Source organism: Alosa pseudoharengus, unplaced genomic scaffold (assembly GCF_046254945.1).
Source record: "Alosa pseudoharengus isolate Yale_2024_CS ecotype anadromous, Long Island Sound unplaced genomic scaffold, YU_APseudo_1.1 YU_APseudo_1.1_scf_20, whole genome shotgun sequence".
Classification (NCBI taxonomy): Eukaryota; Metazoa; Chordata; class Actinopteri; order Clupeiformes; family Clupeidae; genus Alosa; species Alosa pseudoharengus.
Window position 1 is genome coordinate 22,078,030 of NW_027468664.1, and position 17,385 is coordinate 22,095,414.

Consider the following 17,385-nt stretch of genomic DNA (forward strand, 5'->3'; position numbering starts at 1 on the left):
GGGCTCTTCCTCTCTCTCCCTCTTCATCTCCCTCTCTCTCCCCCTCTTCCCCTCTCTCTCTGTCTCCCTTTGTCTTTCTCTCTCTCTCTTTCTCTCTCCCCCTCTCTCTATCTCTGGGTTTGTATTGTTTTATCTGGTGTATCAGTTATCTCTAACTTGTCAAGTTTACCTCTGTGAATTGGTTAAGTTTTTTTTAAGCAAAACCATTTGCTACTTTGTTACAGTAGACCATGTGAGTTTTCTTGTACATTCAACTGAAGGGATATTGGTTACATTTACCTTTAAGACTTAATGCCTATTAAATTGTTCATTTGCCTACCAATCGGATAACTTCAATTCTCGTAGTGTGCCATGCCATTCTCCTCCATAGCTGATAAACTAGTTACTTGGTAATGGATTGGTGATACAAATTATTAATCAAAATGGAGTCAGATTAACGAGTATGTAATAACATCATTGCCATTTAACTCTTCACCCTACTTGTCCACAACAAGCTCCTTTAAGTGATGATATAGCTCGACGTCTCTATGTTTCCGAGGCTATATATATATATATCATTTCGGAGCGTTCTTCTTACAACACCACCCTGTGTCACTCACTGGATATTTGACTTCCTCACCAACCGTTCACAAGTGGTTAGAGTGGGGGGTCTGACATCTGACTCATTAACCATCAGCACTGGTGCTCCCCAAGGCTGTGTTTTGAGTTCACTGCTGTACAACATCTACACACATGACTGCAAAGCCAACAGTAGTCATACCTCCATCATCAAGTTTGCAGATGACACAGTGATCTTGGGCCTGATTAGTAACAGCAATGAACAGCTCTACTTGGATCAGGTTGATGAGGTGGCACAGTGGTGTCAATCTAACAGCTTGACACTGAATATCAATAAAACCAAGGAAATGGTAGTGGATTACAGAAGGCAGCAGCAGAACTACAGTTACACCCCACTAATGATCGGCGGGCAACCTGTAGAGAGAGTCACAAGTTTTAAATACCTTGGTGTCCACATTACTGAAGACTTAACATGGACTGTTAACACTCAATATGTTCTGAAGAAGTCCAGACAACAACTCTACTTTCTTCGTCAGCTAAGGAAATTCAAAGTTTCTACATCCATCATGAAGGCCTTCTACACTTCAGCGGTTGAGAGTGTTCTAACTGGTAGCATCATCACCTGGTATGGGAACTCCACAGTTAGAGATTGTAGTACTCTGCAGAGAGTAGTGCGCTCAGCTGAACGTACTATAAGAACTCAACTCCCTGCTCTACAAGATATCTATTCCAGAAGAGTACTCCTAAGAGCCCAAAAGATTCTGAAGGACTCTTCTCATCCTAACAATGGATTATTCCTACCACTGAAATCAAGAAGACGCCTATGTAGTCACAAAGCCAGAACTGAGAGACTTAGGAGAAGTTTTTATCCCCAGGCCATCCGAACTCTGAACTCACACTATACTGACTTTGCACACATTCACTCCTCAGCACTCTCAAACATTTCCCAACTCTGAACTCACACTATACTGACTTTGCACTCATTCACTACTCAGCACTCATGACCCCCCCCCCCACACACACACACCTACAAGACTTTTAGCACTTTTACATCCCTCTCCCTATGCTACAGACCTTTTATTTATTTTCTTATTTCATCACACGTCAAAACACACAAACACACACACACACACACACACACACATCTGACTTTCTCCAACTTTTGCACATCTCCATAGAACTTTTTATTTATTATTTTTGATTTCTCCTCCATCTACCCATGTCCTTGATTGCCTAGCCTTCTGCCCCCCCCACCCCACCCCCATCCCCAACACACACACTTACATCATCACTGTCATCACTTCACATACATACAGCACACTGCTTGCTACAGTAAGCCTCCTCTACATACTTGCTGCACACTGCCCCCCCCCCCTACATACACAGCACATTGTCTTCAGGATCGATCTTCTCCAACACACATCCTCTACATACTTACAGCACACTGCCCCCACCTACCCACACACACACTACACACACACACACACACACAGTCACTGCTCCACTCCCCTCCCGCCCACACACACATCTTCACTGTCATCACTCACATACATCATACATACAGTACTCTGTTTGCAATAGTAAGTCCCTGCCCCCCCCCTACATACACAGCACATTATTTCATCAGGAAGCTTCTCCAACACACATCCCCAACATACTTACAGCACACTGCCCACACACACACTACACACACACACACACACAGTCACTGCTCCACTCCCCTCCTGCCCACACACACATCTTCACTGTCATCACTCACATACATCATACATACAGAACTCTGCTTGCAATAGTAAGTCCCTGCCCCCCCCCCCCCCCTACATACACAGCACATTATTTCATCAGGAAGCTTCTCCAACACACATCCCCAACATACTTACAGCACATTGCCCCCCCCCCCCCCCCAATACACAGCACATTGTCTCATGAGGAAGCTTCTCCAACACACATATTGCACACTGCCCTCTCCCCACATACACAGCACACTATCCCATCTCCCCTGTCATCCCCCCAACACACACACCAAGACCCCTGGCAGTTGGGTTAGCCCCTTGAGCCGTGGATCTGCCCAAGGTTTCTTCCTTGGTAAGGGAGTTTTTCCTTGCCCCTGTTGCTCTTGGGTGCTCCTTGTTGGTGCCCCCCACCCAATCCCAATCCTCCCCCACCTTTTTTTATGCAGCCCTTGCCACTTAATCTACTAAACCCCTCTTCTACTGCACTTTTTACCCCCCCCCCCCCCCATTAATGCACAAATAGGCTGACACCAGACATAATTTCACTGCATTTCTTACTTCCAGTAACTATATGCATGTGACAATAAACTTCCTTGTATCCTTGTATCCTTGTATCCTTGTTTTTTCCAAGACCCAGAATGTCCTACCTTTGCTCCTATAGATCTGGCTCACAATGTTCTATTCGCCCTTTTCTCTGACTTTAAATATTTATTTATTTGACCTTTATTTAACCAGGTGAAACCCATTGAGACCTTCAGCCTCTTTTGCAAGGGAACCCTGACATGACATGACATGAGAATTTAAATTATAAAGTGGTAAATTCATACATGCTGCATTACATCTCAACATGCTTGGCACCTGTTACAAGTATGTAGTTGAACACATGGGGATTAGCTGGGGGTCTTAGATTTGTCCATATATTCAGAGAACATAAGATGTGTTGGGACCATATACACTCAATGTAGGATATTACTCTATGCTCTGCCTGAGAACATGAGATTCATGGTAAAGCATCATCTCCCAAATTGGTGACGGTGGACAATGTGTCCTCCATAAGATTCAACCCCAAGGTGCATCGCACACATGGTTGGTTGTCATGAACACAAACCTACAACCTAGCACAAGCAGGATACTGACATGTCCCTAGTGTCTGGCTGTGGTGGGCGTGCTCATCTAGCTGATGCTACACAATAGAGCCCTGATAATATGACGTATTTCTATCAGGGTGGCCCACGCATGGTTAACAGTCATGAACACAAGCTGATAGTCTAGCACAATCAGCGTACTGATGTTTATCTAGAGCCCAGCTGTGGATGGCATGCCTGGTGGGAGCAGATGACAAGGAGTCCTGACAGGCTCTTAGCATCCAGGCTACACTTCTTGGGCGCATTTTAGTTGAGCAGTGGCAACATGCTAGGCAGATACAGGCGTGGTTGTAAAGACGATGAATGGTCAGTGTAACTGACAGTGTGACTTCTGTGGTCCGCCAAGCCGTTGGCATTGCCGACAGGCTCCATAGTCATTTGAAGCTCTTGTGATACTGGTGAATCAGTCAGCACCTGCCACTTCAAAGAGTAGAGAGACCATGTAGACTCTGCTCTTGCACTCTGAATAGTTTCAATGACTGAGGGCGGCAGTCCAGTACTCAGCAGTCCCGCCTATTCAGGGACCAGGCCAGGTCCAGGATTGGGTCGGCCAGTGCGGGACAATAAGTATCATTGAGTGGCCCTCTGTCTGCATGCCGTCCAGCAGACTTGGAATGAGCATGAGTGAGGGAAGGGCATAGAGGTGCGTTTGCGGTCAGGTGTGCGCTAATGTATCCAGGCCCAGCGATGGTTTATCGTTGAGGATCAAGAACCACACCTCCCATTAGGCAGTCTCTCTCTATGTAAACTATTTGACCTGTCCAGCATCGAACCGTTACCTCTGTGTTCGGACACCACTATGACGGAAACACAAGGTCTCGGTTTTGGGTGAAAATTAACTTCTGATTATAATTTCTAGTTTCAAATGGATCCTTACACCTCTGTGTTCGGACACCACTATGACGGTTGCGTTTCAGCTTCTGGACTGCAAGTCCACGTCAACGTTCTGTCCACCGTGCAAATGAATTGCACATACCCTAGTGACAACAGCTTTGTGCCCACAACAACAGTCTCCTCACCTGGTGACACACACACACTAGGGTTGCCACACATACTGGAATTTCCGGGATTGTTCTCTTTTTTGAGTGAATGTGTCCCGGATAATTACTAATCTTTTTTGGGACACCAACTGTCCCGGTTTTGGGTGAAAATGAACTTCTGATTATAATTTCTAGTTTCAAATGGAACCTTATAGTTTTCTTTTGCTGCAATTCGTTTTTTTTTCTTTGTTGTGTTTGACATCAAATCCTGTGTACATGGACATAAAAGGCATGTTTTTTGTTGATTGACAGAAGTACAGTTAACCTTATTACCCCGAAAAGCCCCGCAACCACCGCTATGACCCCAGGCCCCAGGGGCCCCAGGGGCGTCACTAGGAGTGCAAAAGATCCGGGGCTTTACCCCAGCAATTATTTTCTATGGGTGTTCGGGTGTTTCTACCCCAAGAAATTTAGAAAATTGGGCTGTTAAAGATGCAATTTCAACGTAGTTTTTGAAGGAAAGGAAGGCCAATCGTTCGGGTCCTCATCATCATATTTTAATAACTAATAAAGCTAATTTTCCCTCACTAGACCTTGGCCTACTGAGTATATGGTATTTATGGGGCATTAAGAGAAAAAAATCGTCATTTAACGAAGACCACACACCCAAACAATTTTTTATGCCCGTGACGTGATGAATGAATACATCATTTTCAGGTGCTACTCTAATTGCTAACAGTAAATGGATTAATTCAACACAACTTCTTGTTCAATTTTCAGTTTGCATGGAAATCATTGGTATGTTTGCCTAGGACTACCTGTGGCTAGCCTGGCTCTTCCACTTGGTTTATACCCTATGTTAGCTTGCAGTGTTAAAAAAAGCCTGTTGACTACTGTACTAGCAGACTTGATGGGACAAGATCCCACAGAGCCGGTAGGATACGTAAGTAAGTTTATCTCTTTAGTTATCCAAATGAAGTGTCTTAAACTTTAAGCTAGCGAGGTACAGAAGCTGGCTACTAGCTAGCAACACAGACTATTAATTCAAAGCTAGAGCTGGCTGCTTTTTTCATGAACCTGAGTTGATGGAAATATCAGGGGTTGGGGGAGATGATGTCTCACTCTCAACCTCTTCTTGTGCTGGCTGTTTTCCCCCCTAAAAAACCTTCTTGTATCCATATTAATTAACTATACGCTGCAATAGTCGGGTGAGTCGAGTGAGACGGGCTCTGGCAATATCAGTTCGACAGAGGGGGGAAGAATAGAACACTGATGTTGAATTTGCAAAAAATTATTCCGACTCCATAAGTACCGCCAGCTCAGCGTTAGTAACAATTTTGCAGTTGTGGCTGCTGGACGTGGCGTTCGATTGGAACCTCATAAAAATCTCTGGGGAGATTTTCATCATTATTTTTTGAGGCACAGGGATCCGAGGCTATTCCCAAGACATTCGGGGCTATAGCCTGGAATGCCCAGGTCTAACGACGCCACTGGTATAGGCTACACAGTGCCGCCACTCCCACTGCGCGCATCACACACTATGCGTAGGGCACCAAGGGACAGAGGAGATACCAAAATGTAGCCAATAAAAAGGAGTAGCTATACTGCAAACTGCTCTTCACTCATCCTCGAGAACGTTTACGATGTCAAAATGCACAAAGACCATGTTACACACACACACACACACCCTATACACTGGCACATACACATGTATAGCACAGAAAGACACACACACATATTCAGAACACAAATATCCACATTTTTTGTAGGGCACAGCTCCCTGACCTGATACTACCAGTACCCAAATGCACATTAACTGTATCTGAAAATTACACCCAGGACTAAATGTGAATGGTATATCCCACTATGAAGACACACAGAAGCACTCGTGAACTAACATTCACCCCCACAGTATTGACTGTAAGGACACATTCACCCAAAGTACTGTCCACTTGTGTGCTGTCTCAACACACAGATCCATTTTAAGACCATGCCTGATCACACACGTGTTATCTGAAAACAGCCTCTAAATCCACTTTAACTACTTTGTAAATAAACATCACCTAAATATCACTGAAGTGTACTGAATCTATTTTATTACAATTGAAACACAGATAAAAACACGCCCACTCACACGTAAACAACCTGAAGAAGCTACATTTATTTTTTGCAGATATGAACTGAGCAGAAGTCATAATTTGTACCGCTATGCGGTACATCTAGTTACATTTCATTGCATTTCATTCACACTGCATTCATAATACCGGTCATGTAGTACCATCTCAATATGGTAATAATGGAGTTTATGTTTGCAAATGTAATGATTTAATAATTAATTAGTTAATGGCATTTCAAATTAGTGGTTGCTTACCTGAACAAATGACTCCAGCATCTTCATGATGTCCACAGTTGCTGCTACCCCACCCCTGGTGGCCACAGCTCTTCAGTGTGGACTCTGATCCCTCACAGCTCACTTCATCCATCCACATGGTCCCTGATCCCTCTCCAAAGTGAGCTCCTCCCAGAGCTTCTACAGCATCACCACATTCCAGCTCTCTACACACCACTGCAGCATCAGTCATATCCCAACTATCATCACACACGGTGCCCCACTCTCCTGCATGATACACCTCCACTCTCCCAGAGCATCGACTGCCTCCATTCACCAACCTCACTACATCTGTGGGATTGAGAAGACAGTGACACATCGTTGACTGGCTCAGAGAAATATCAAAAGAATACTGATAAACAGTAGTCTGTAATGTTTACATTGTTATTATTAAATTACCATTACAAACCAATCCAACATCGTGCTTGTGAGAGCAGTTGTATGAGGGTGTAGGAGATGTTGGGCAGAGTTGAATTTGAGTCTCGTTGCCTCCACACTTGATCTCCTCTGACCACACCTGGCCCTCTCCCTCTCCAAATGCAGCTGCTCCCAGCACCTCTACAGGAGCCCCACAGTCCAGTTCTCGACACACAACCTTTGCATCCTGCCAGTCAAAGGCAGCATCGCACATTGAGGCCCATTTCTCTTTGTGAAACACCTCTACTCTCCCGGAGCAGGGGTTGGATCCATTAGATAGCCTGGATCCTCGGGCTGAAGTTCAAAGAAAGCCAATAATACAAACTTCATCACCATGTATTAAACACAAACAATACATCAGACATACAGTAAATATGAACATGGGGAGAGTGTAGCACTGTAGCTGCCTGGCAGCTCTAGTAGTAGTACTGCAGTAACTTGAGCTAGGTAGAACCGATTGTTTTTTTTATTTTTTTCCCCTACCCACACTACTCGGTGACCTTGAAAAACAGAGATCTATGTGAAAATTCTCCTTTAAAGGTGCTCTAAGCGATGCCACACGTTTTTTTAGGCTAAAACATTTTATGTCACTTACTGCAAACATCACCTAACCAACCGCTAGCTGTCTGTGTCCTGAATACACTGTAAAAAAACACGATCTCTTTGGACAGCCCAGGCTCCAAAAACGGCAACAAAAACTACCTGAGCAAACCTAGCCCATAAAAACATAACAAACTGTTCCAGCAAATCACAGAAGAGATGCGCGTTTAGGAGAGTTTCAATTGCACGGGAGCAGCACGGGAGGGAGGGGGAGGAAGTAGCGAGCTAGCTCTCTGTTTTCTTTGAAAGTCATCAGAAGTGATGTTTTCCAGACCCATGTAGATGACATGACTAGATGTGGCCCATGTACAAAATATGGCCCATGTACAAACACAATTATACAGGAGTCATGCTTGTCGATACTTGTAAGATTTATCTATGGTAAAGAGATTAATTTGATATTGAAATGAAACACAGGTTATATGAAACAGATATTCCTTACATGTGAAAGTGGACATAATTATGAATGTTATTGGGCCTGACAACCATATCTTATCATACAAGCTTAATGAACTTATATGACTTTAGGCAGTCCAGGTGAAAACATGTACAACAATAGTTCAAACAGTAGAACAGAAAATCAAGAGTAAAGAAAGAAACACTTGCAAACTTGATTTGAAAAGTAGGCAGCGATGGCCAAATCTGCAGTACTAGGTACAAACAATAAAAAAATAATTAACACAGGCTATGCAACAACCTGACTTGTCCTTTGAATCCCATTTATTTTCTCCAAGACCCAGAATGTCCTACCTTTGCCCCTATAGAACTGGCTCACAATGTTCTATTTGCCCTTTTCTGACTCGAAATATTTATTTATTTGACCTTTATTTAACCAGGTGAAACCCATTGAGACCTTTAGCCTCTTTTGCAAGGGAGCCCTGACATGACATGACATGACATGAGAATTTAGAAAAATGCATTTATCATTATAAAGTGGTAAATGTGTATGCTGCATACATCTCAACATGCTTGGCACCTGTTACAAGTATACAGTTGAACACATGGGGATTAGCTGGGGATTAGTCTTAGATTTGTCCATATATTCAGGGAACATAAGATGTGTTGGGACCATATACACTCAATGTAGGAAATTACTCTATGCTCTGCCTGAGAACATGAAGCATCATCTCCCAAATGGTGATGTTATCAGCATAGAGAAGCAGTGTAAGGCCACGCACATCCCAGGCCAACATTGGATGGGTGCAGGTTCCAGTACAAGAGTATCCAAAAGACTAAGGGTGTTCCGCACACCAGATAGCTCCTTTTGACAGTCTAGCACAAGCAGCGTACTGACTGTGTGTCTATGGCTCGTCCTCAGCATGTGCAAGGCAGACACAGAAGCCACTGTCAGCTACACTGACCACTCTGCATCGTCAGCACGACTCCATCACCTTCCTAACAGGTTACCACTGCTCAAATAAAATGCCCCCAAGAGTAGCCTGGACGCTACAAGCCAGTCAGGACTCTGCCTGCTCCTTGTCGTTACATACACATGTGTAGCACACACACATTCATGAGTCAACACACACACACACACGCACACACTTACAACATAAATAGTTTTGCACAGCTCCCTGACCTGATACTACCAGTCCCCAAATGCTCACTATCTATCTGAACAACCAAAAAAATGTGAATGATATATATCCAACTATGAAGAGACACAGAAGCACTCATAAACTAACTTTCACCACCGACAGTATTCACTGTATGTAAGGGCACATTAACCCACACACACCACACACACACACACACAATCAACATAATTCACAAACTAAGTAACACCACATTCTAGTTACAAATTCTATATGATATAAACAAACTATCATCCAGCCAAACACACACGCACACACACAATCAACATAATTCACAAACCAAGTAATATAGTAGAACACCACATTCTAGTTACAAACGGTAACACTATAGAATATCATGTGTTTATTAGGTATTAACAGTGCATAATAAACAGTTAACAATTCATTACTAACAGTTAGTTAACTGTTGTTATCCTTTAATAACATTAACTAACGGTTAACATGCAGCTTGTAAGTGTTAATAGGCAGCCTTTTAAGTTACTTACAAGCATATTTGTTAACAGTTAACATAGCTTGTAAGTGTTAACAAGCAGCTTGTTAATACTTGTTAATGTTGTACAGTATAAGACAAAGAGGTGGATAACTAATACGCTTATAAGACCTTTCTTACCTATTTGTAGTAAATTTTGCAGCCCCCCAATCTAAAGTGAGGACCATGTAGCCTATAGTTCCATAACCCCAACCTTCTATCTCTATATATCTACGGTATCTCTCTATCTAGCTTGGCTAAGCTGTGAGAAATGCACCTTCAAGATTGCTGCAGCATGCAGGAATTGAACCCCGATCTCCTGCGTCTAAGAGTGACCTGCTACTTACTGAGCTACATTCCTGTAGAAGATTGTTCATCTTGATTCTATATTCCGATGATGTTCTATATCATACCAGTTATGCTTTTTACAAATATGTTTCTGATGGAAAAGTGGTGTTTAATTTCCATAATCTTTGTTCAGTGAACGCATAAAACAGTCAGTTTGTCAGCAGTCTAAAGATATTATCAAAGATCCTTGATTACTAGCTCCACTTGAACCCTCTCTGATATTATGCCAGCTTTGTATATAGTGTAACAAACTGCGAAGTTGAAAGGTTTTATTGGTTATGCACCAAAACACACGAACGAACTGAACAGGCAACACAAGGGAGGTCAATTAAACAAGCACGATACACAAACAGGGTAGTCACATACAATACACGGGGTAAACACATGAGGTACAACATAAAGAAAGACTACACCAGCTAACACATACATGACAAGGTAAACGCAATTACTCTCACTAAAACTAACATCAACATTACACACACACACATACACGCACGCACAGCATTACGGGAGTACAGTCATAACAGCTAGGCTCAGATCATTACACAGCCCCCCCGAGACTTAGTCCATGTCCCCTTGACTCAAGTCTTACCCTACGTCAGTCCATGAGCCTGGCTGGGACGCGACGCTGGCGTTGTGGGCGCCCCGCTGTCGCGGCGGTGACTTCCGGTGAAGGCTGCACGGTGATCGGTGTTAGAGCCACAGCTCCATTGTCACCAAGTTCCACAGAGTCAGTGTCAAAGTCTCCACGACCCTCAGCTGAGGCCAGGGGTCGATACGGGGCCAGTCGATCACGGTGGAGAGCCACAACTCTCCGACGCTTAATCAGTCTCACACGATAGACCACATCAGACAGCTTCTCTAAGACATCGCACGGCCCGACCCACTGGCTAGTGAGTTTCGGGGAAATGCCTTTCTTTCTCTCCGGGCAGTACACCCACACTTTATCGCCGGTCTGGAACTCCTGGCCGCGACAGCGCGTAACGTAAGCTCGCTTTTGACGTATTCCAGCTTCACTCATAGCCTGCCGGGCCAACTCGTGTACTCCTTTCAGTCTCTCGCGTAGCTGCTTGTAGTATTCCAGCCCTGGCTTACCTCCAATCTCCGCTTCCGGAGGCGAACCGAACACCAAGTCCACCGGCGTGCGTAGCTCTCGCCCGAACATCAGAGCTGCCGGTGTGCATTTCGTTGACTCTTGCACCGCTGTGCGATATGCCCAGAGCACCAGGGGCAAGTGTAAGTCCCAGTCCTTTTGTCGGCGGTCGGCCAATATGGCCAGCTGCACTGCTAGCGTCCGGTTAAACCGTTCGACCAGCCCGTCGCTTTGTGGATGCAGAGGTGTCGTTCTCGTTTTCCGGATGCCCATGCGCTGGCAAACCTCAGCAAACACCTCCGCCTCGAAATTCCGCCCTTGGTCGCTGTGGAGCTCTTCCGGTGCCCCGAACCGGCAGAACATCTCAGTGACCAGTCTGTCCGCTGTCGTGTGGGCGCTCTGAACTGGCACTGCATACGCCTCCGGCCACTTAGTGAAATAGTCCATAGCTACGAGCACGTAGCGATTTCCCCGCTCTGTGACTGGCAGTGGGCCCATGATATCGACGGCTACCCGCTCCATGGGAGCCCCGACTGCGTATTGCTGCAGCGGAGCGTGCGAGTGTCGCGTGGGGCCCTTCTTCGCTGTGCAGGCGTCACAGCAGTGAACATGCAGTTCAACGTCCAACCTGCATCCCGGCCAATAGAAATGGCTTCTCAGCCGACGAAGAGTTTTTGCGATGCCGAAATGAGCCGCCCCCACAGCCCCATGTACCTGTTCCAGTACACGGGCTCGTAATCCAGCAGGAACCAGCAACTGGAAAATGTCAGATTGTCGACCGGGGGCTCGCCAGTGTCTATACAACAGTCCTTGACGTGCTACTATTCCCGGCCACTGTGAATAAATCGCTTTGGTCTCTGGATCGAGTGCTGATACGTCAGTCCATGGCGGTCGCTGACCGGCTTCGATCCATGACCACACTCGGCCAAGCGTGGCGTCCTCCGATTGCGCCTTTCGGATCTCCTCCCTCGACATCACGTCCACCGGCGACTGCGCCTCAGCTGCCGCTCTGCAGTGCTGTGTTGTGGCGTTGGGCTGCGGTGCGTTGTCACTCTCGCTGGCGTGAAGCTGGCGATCGGTGGCCCTCTTGATGGCGCGGCGCTGGCGAGCGTTGAGTCTCTCGCTGGCGTGCTGTTCGCGAGCATTGACCCTCTCGCTGGCGCGACGCTGGTGAGCGTTGAAAACAGCGACTCTCTCTCTCTCCGCCAGCGGCGATGCAGCCTGTAGCCGACGAGCGGGCTCCGGTTGAGCCGCGGCCAGGCTCCTCTCCTCCCTCCGGTGGCAGTGTTGGCACTGGTCTGCTGCACACGGACGCCTGGACAGGGCGTCCGCGTTGCCGTGAAGGCGACCCGCCCGGTGTCGAATCTCCATGTCGTAGTCCTGGAGCGCCTCCAGCCAGCGAGCCAGCTGGCCCTCCGGTTCTTTGAAGTTCAGCAGCCAGGTGAGTGACGCGTGGTCCGTTCTCAGCAGGAACCGTTTGCCGTAGAGGTAGGTTCGGAAATGGCGCACTGCCACCACCACAGCCAACAGTTCTCTGCGTGTCACGCAGTAATTCTTCTCCGCGGTCCAGTGAGCGGCTGAAGTATGCGACCACTTGCTCGCCCTGCTCGCCTGCTTGTGAGAGGACGGCGCCGACGCCCACGTCGCTGGCGTCGGTGTCCAGGATAAACGGCAGTCGAGGGTCAGGGAAGGCGAGCACTGGGGCCTCGCATAGCGCCCTCCGCAGCCGCCGGAATGCCGCGTCGCACTCTCGTGTCCACTCGAAGAGCTGGCCTTTGTGCGTCAATCGATGCAGCGGGCTGGCGACTGTAGCAAAGTCCCGAATGAAACGCCGGTAATATGACACCAGGCCCAGGAAGCTCCGCAGCTCAGCGCCGTCGCGTGGAACAGGCCAACGCCTCACCGTCTCCACCTTCGCTGGGTCGGTGGCCACTCCGGCGGCCCCCACGACATGGCCCAGGAACCCGGTTTGCCTCCGGAACAGGTGGCACTTTTTCGGGTGCAGTTTGAGCCCAGCACCTCGTATTGCGTCGAACACCTTTTCCAGATGTCCTATGGCACCAGTGAAGTCCGTTGCATGACACAGGATGTCGTCCAGGTAAACCACGCAGCATGTTCGTGGAATGCCCGCCAGGACACGCTCCATCAGTCGCTCGAAGTTCGCTGGCCCGTTGCATAGGCCGAACGGAAGTACCCGGAACTGCCACAGCCCTTGCCCGATGGTGAACGCCGTCTTCGGGCGAGCTTCCGGGGCTAGCTCAATCTGCCAGTAGCCACTACGCAAGTCCAGCGAGCTAAACCAGCAGGAGCCGGCAATGCTGTCCAGTGCATCGTCAATGCGGGGGAGCGGGTAGGAGTCTTTCCGGGTTACCTGGTTGAGGCGCCTGTAGTCAACACAGAACCACCACGAGCCGTCCTTCTTCCGGACGAGTACAGCCGGCGCAGCCCATGGACTACTGCTTGGCTCTGTTACCCCTGCCGCGGCCATTTCCTTGATCTTTTCTTCAGCTGCTTGTCGTTTGGCGGTAAGCGGTGAGGTTGAAGTCGGATGGGCCGGGCATTTCCGGTGTCGATATCGTGTTGGACCAGGCTCGTTCGGGTGCAGTCCTCATCTCTTGCGGCGAAGATGTCGGTGTAGGCTGCTAGTAGCCTCCGCACCTGGCTACCTGGCTTCACTCAGCCCCTCACAGCTACGAGTGCAGAGTTCATTTACGGCTTGCCTTGTCTCTACAGAGGGCCGCGCTCTCTGAGCGGAGAGTGGTGATTGCTCAACCCGCGCTCCTGGCTCCTCTCTAGTGGGCGTGAGCTGAGCAGTGGCGAACTCAGCAAGCGGACCTGGACGAGACCTGTTGTTTTCGCGGGCTTGAGTTCCGCGGGCTTGTGTGGGGAGGGGCGGAGTCTTGGATGGCGAGCACTCTTTGCGAGTCTGCTTCCTGCGGGCTTGTGTGGAGCGAGTTGGAGAGTTCTTCGTCGCGCCAGCTCTCCGCACTTCATGCTCTGTTTTCCCCGCCGTGTGCAACACTACGCTGCTCGTCCCTAAGTGTAGTGTGAACCGGGAAATGTCCACCACAGCCCCCCATTTCTCTAGCACGTCCAGGCCGAGAATGCAATCATCCTGAATGCTAGCCAACCAAAGCCAGCGGCTCGCCGTCTCACCGCTGATGCACACGCACACCACTTTTTGTCCATACAGTTCCGCTCGCTCTCCGGTAACGGTTGTGATGCGCGTTTTTGTCTTTTCCCAGCCTCTGGGTCTGGCTACCAGCGTGCCGGGTAAGAGACCGGGGCGCACAAGCGAGATGGTGGAGCCAGTATCGATCAAGGCGCGACACCGAGTCCCATCCAGCGTGCAGTCCACATACAGTCCTCTGGTTTGGCCGAGCCGACCCAGCCGTATGCAATCCATAGCCCCTCCCGCCGTGCCACCTTCTTCTAGTAACTGGGGTGCGAGCGTGAGGGGTGCCGGGGCTGGGCAGTACCACGCGATGTGTCCCGGCTCGCCACACCGGTGGCATCCGTCTCCGCTGGCCGGCCTCTTCCACTCGCGTGGGCGCCGTTGTGGTGGCTGTGCCGTGGTCTGCCGCGTCACCTCCATCGATGTCTGGCGTACGCAATGCCGCGACTCTGTTGTGCGGAAGATGTTTTCCACCCGTTCGGCTTCCGCGAGCGCCACGGACAGCGAGCTGGGGGCGCTCAGGCGAAGGTGTTCTTTTAGCCGCTCTGGGTGGATGCCTCGCACGAACGCTTCCAGTGCCATCTCTTCATGTAGACCCTGGCTGTAAGTTGGGTAGCCCCGCCGGGCATACAGCTGCAGGTCAGCCGCGAACTTGCCCAGTCTCTCGTCCTTGTGTCGCCGTCTGGAAGCGAGTTGTTCTCTGGCATCGCTGATGAAGATTCTCTGGCCGAATTGTCGTTGCAGAGCTGCTTCGATTGCGGCCCAGCTTACTTGCTCCGCCGGTGGCAGGTCTTCTAATACTTGTAGCGCTTCCCTCTCCAGGGCCAACGCCACCTGTACGCCCGTTCTCTCCGCCGACCAGCCATTCAGCTCGGCTGCCAGCCGGACCTGTACCAGGTATGTCGCCAGCGGCCTTTCGCCATTGTAGTGGGGCAACTTTACGCTGGGGCGCCCTTCTACCGCCGCCGCCGTCGCACCGAGGACTGGCCGGTTTCCATCGCTCCCGTGTGGAGCGGGTTCAAGTGGCGGGATGCTGCCATCAGCCCGGTTCGTTTCCTCCTGTTGCCGGGGGCGGGTCTCTTCATCACGGTCACGCTGCAGGCTGGCTCCGTCTGCTGGGCTCAGCAGGTGGCCATGGGCGAGCGTGCTGTCGAAGAGCCGTCTTGGCAGGAAACTCATCATCGCCAGGTAATCAGTTGCAGCTTTCTCCTCCCGTCCAGTAGGGGTCGTCATCCCACTTCTGACACCAATGTAACAAACTGCGAAGTTGTCTTAGAAAGGTTTTATTGGTTATGCACCAAAACACACGAACGAACTGAACAGGCAACACAAGGGAGGTCAATTAAACAAGCACGATACACAAACAGGGTAGTCACATACAATACACGGGGTAAACACATGAGGTACAACATAAAGAAAGACTACACCAGCTAACACATACATGACAAGGTAAACGCAATTACTCTCACTAAAACTAACATCAACATTACACACACACACATACACGCACACACAGCATTATGGGAGTACAGTCATAACAGCTAGGCTCAGATCATTACAATAGTTTGGTTACCTAGCAACCGAGGCCTAAAGACGACAAGTGGGTGCGTTAAAAGCAAAGATTCTAGAGCGCTACGCGCCGCTCTAGTATTTTTGGTTCAAAGTTGCAAACATAGGTGAACGTTTGTGATCGATTTGAAACATGTTTCAGTTTGCTTTGAACAGAGGCGAACATTCGTGGTTCCATTTCATTGCATTTCATTCACACTGCAGTTATAATACCAGCCATGTACAGTAGTACCATCTCAATATGATAATAATGGAGTTAAAGTTTGTAATTGTATTGATGTAATAATGAATGTATAAATTAATGAAATTTCAATTAGGTGCATGGTTATCCTGCTTACCTGAACAGATAACTCCAGCATCTTCACCATGTACACAGTTATGTTTACCCCACCCCTCATGGCCACAGTTCTTCAGTGTGGACTCTGATCCCTCACAGCTCACATCATTCATCCAGATGGTCCCTGATCCCGCTCCAAAGTGAGCTCCTCCCAGAGCTTCTACAGCATCACCACAGTCCAGCTCTCTACACACCACTGCAGCATCAGTCATACCCCACCCATCATAACACACAGTGCCCCACTCTCCTGCATGATAAACCTCCACTCTCCCAGAGCATCGACTGCCTCCATTCACCAACCTCACAGTACCTAAAGAAGAGACAGAGACAAAGAGATAAATATGATAAACTAGAAATGTAATGCCAGAGGAATTACAATAGTGGATGGAAAGCTGCTGGCTTAATGTTGGTGGGGAGATTCCTGGGAAAAAAACATTGAATCACTTAATCTTTGAGTTCATACAAACCCTCGTAGCAAAAATCCTTGTGTGTCAAGGCGTTCTTGAGATATAACACTCAAGGTGTTTTGGACCTTGACATTTGACCTCCAACATCAATTCACTTCATTATCTTTGAGTCCATACAAACACTCATACCAAATTTCAGGCATGTATGTCAAGGCATTTTTGAGATATCGCGCTCAGAGTATTCATGGACTTAACCTTTGACCTTTGACCTCCAACATCAACTCACTTCATCTTTGAGTCCATACAAACACTTGTACCAAATTTGAAGCATATGGGTCAAGCCATTCTGGAGATATAATGCGTAAAGAAGGAGATATGGCTGTGACTTTTATTTTGACACACGGTAAACACTTAAACAGGATGTGTAGTTTTAAGGAGCGCCAGATTGTATGCATTAGAAGCTGAGACAGTTGGATTCACAGGTGTCACCTGTGCCAGTGTTTTGATTAGTCCGGGAACTACTCTGGGAGCTTAACAAGCGCAGCTGGCTTTAGGCCATTATGACATCAC

General features: G+C 48.1%; 1 pseudogene; it reads right to left on the reverse strand.

Moving 5' to 3' along the window:
- LOC143136798 (scavenger receptor cysteine-rich domain-containing protein DMBT1-like) overlaps positions 1 to 17,385 on the reverse strand; it is an 83,891-nt pseudogene that overhangs the window by 62,335 nt on the left and 4,171 nt on the right.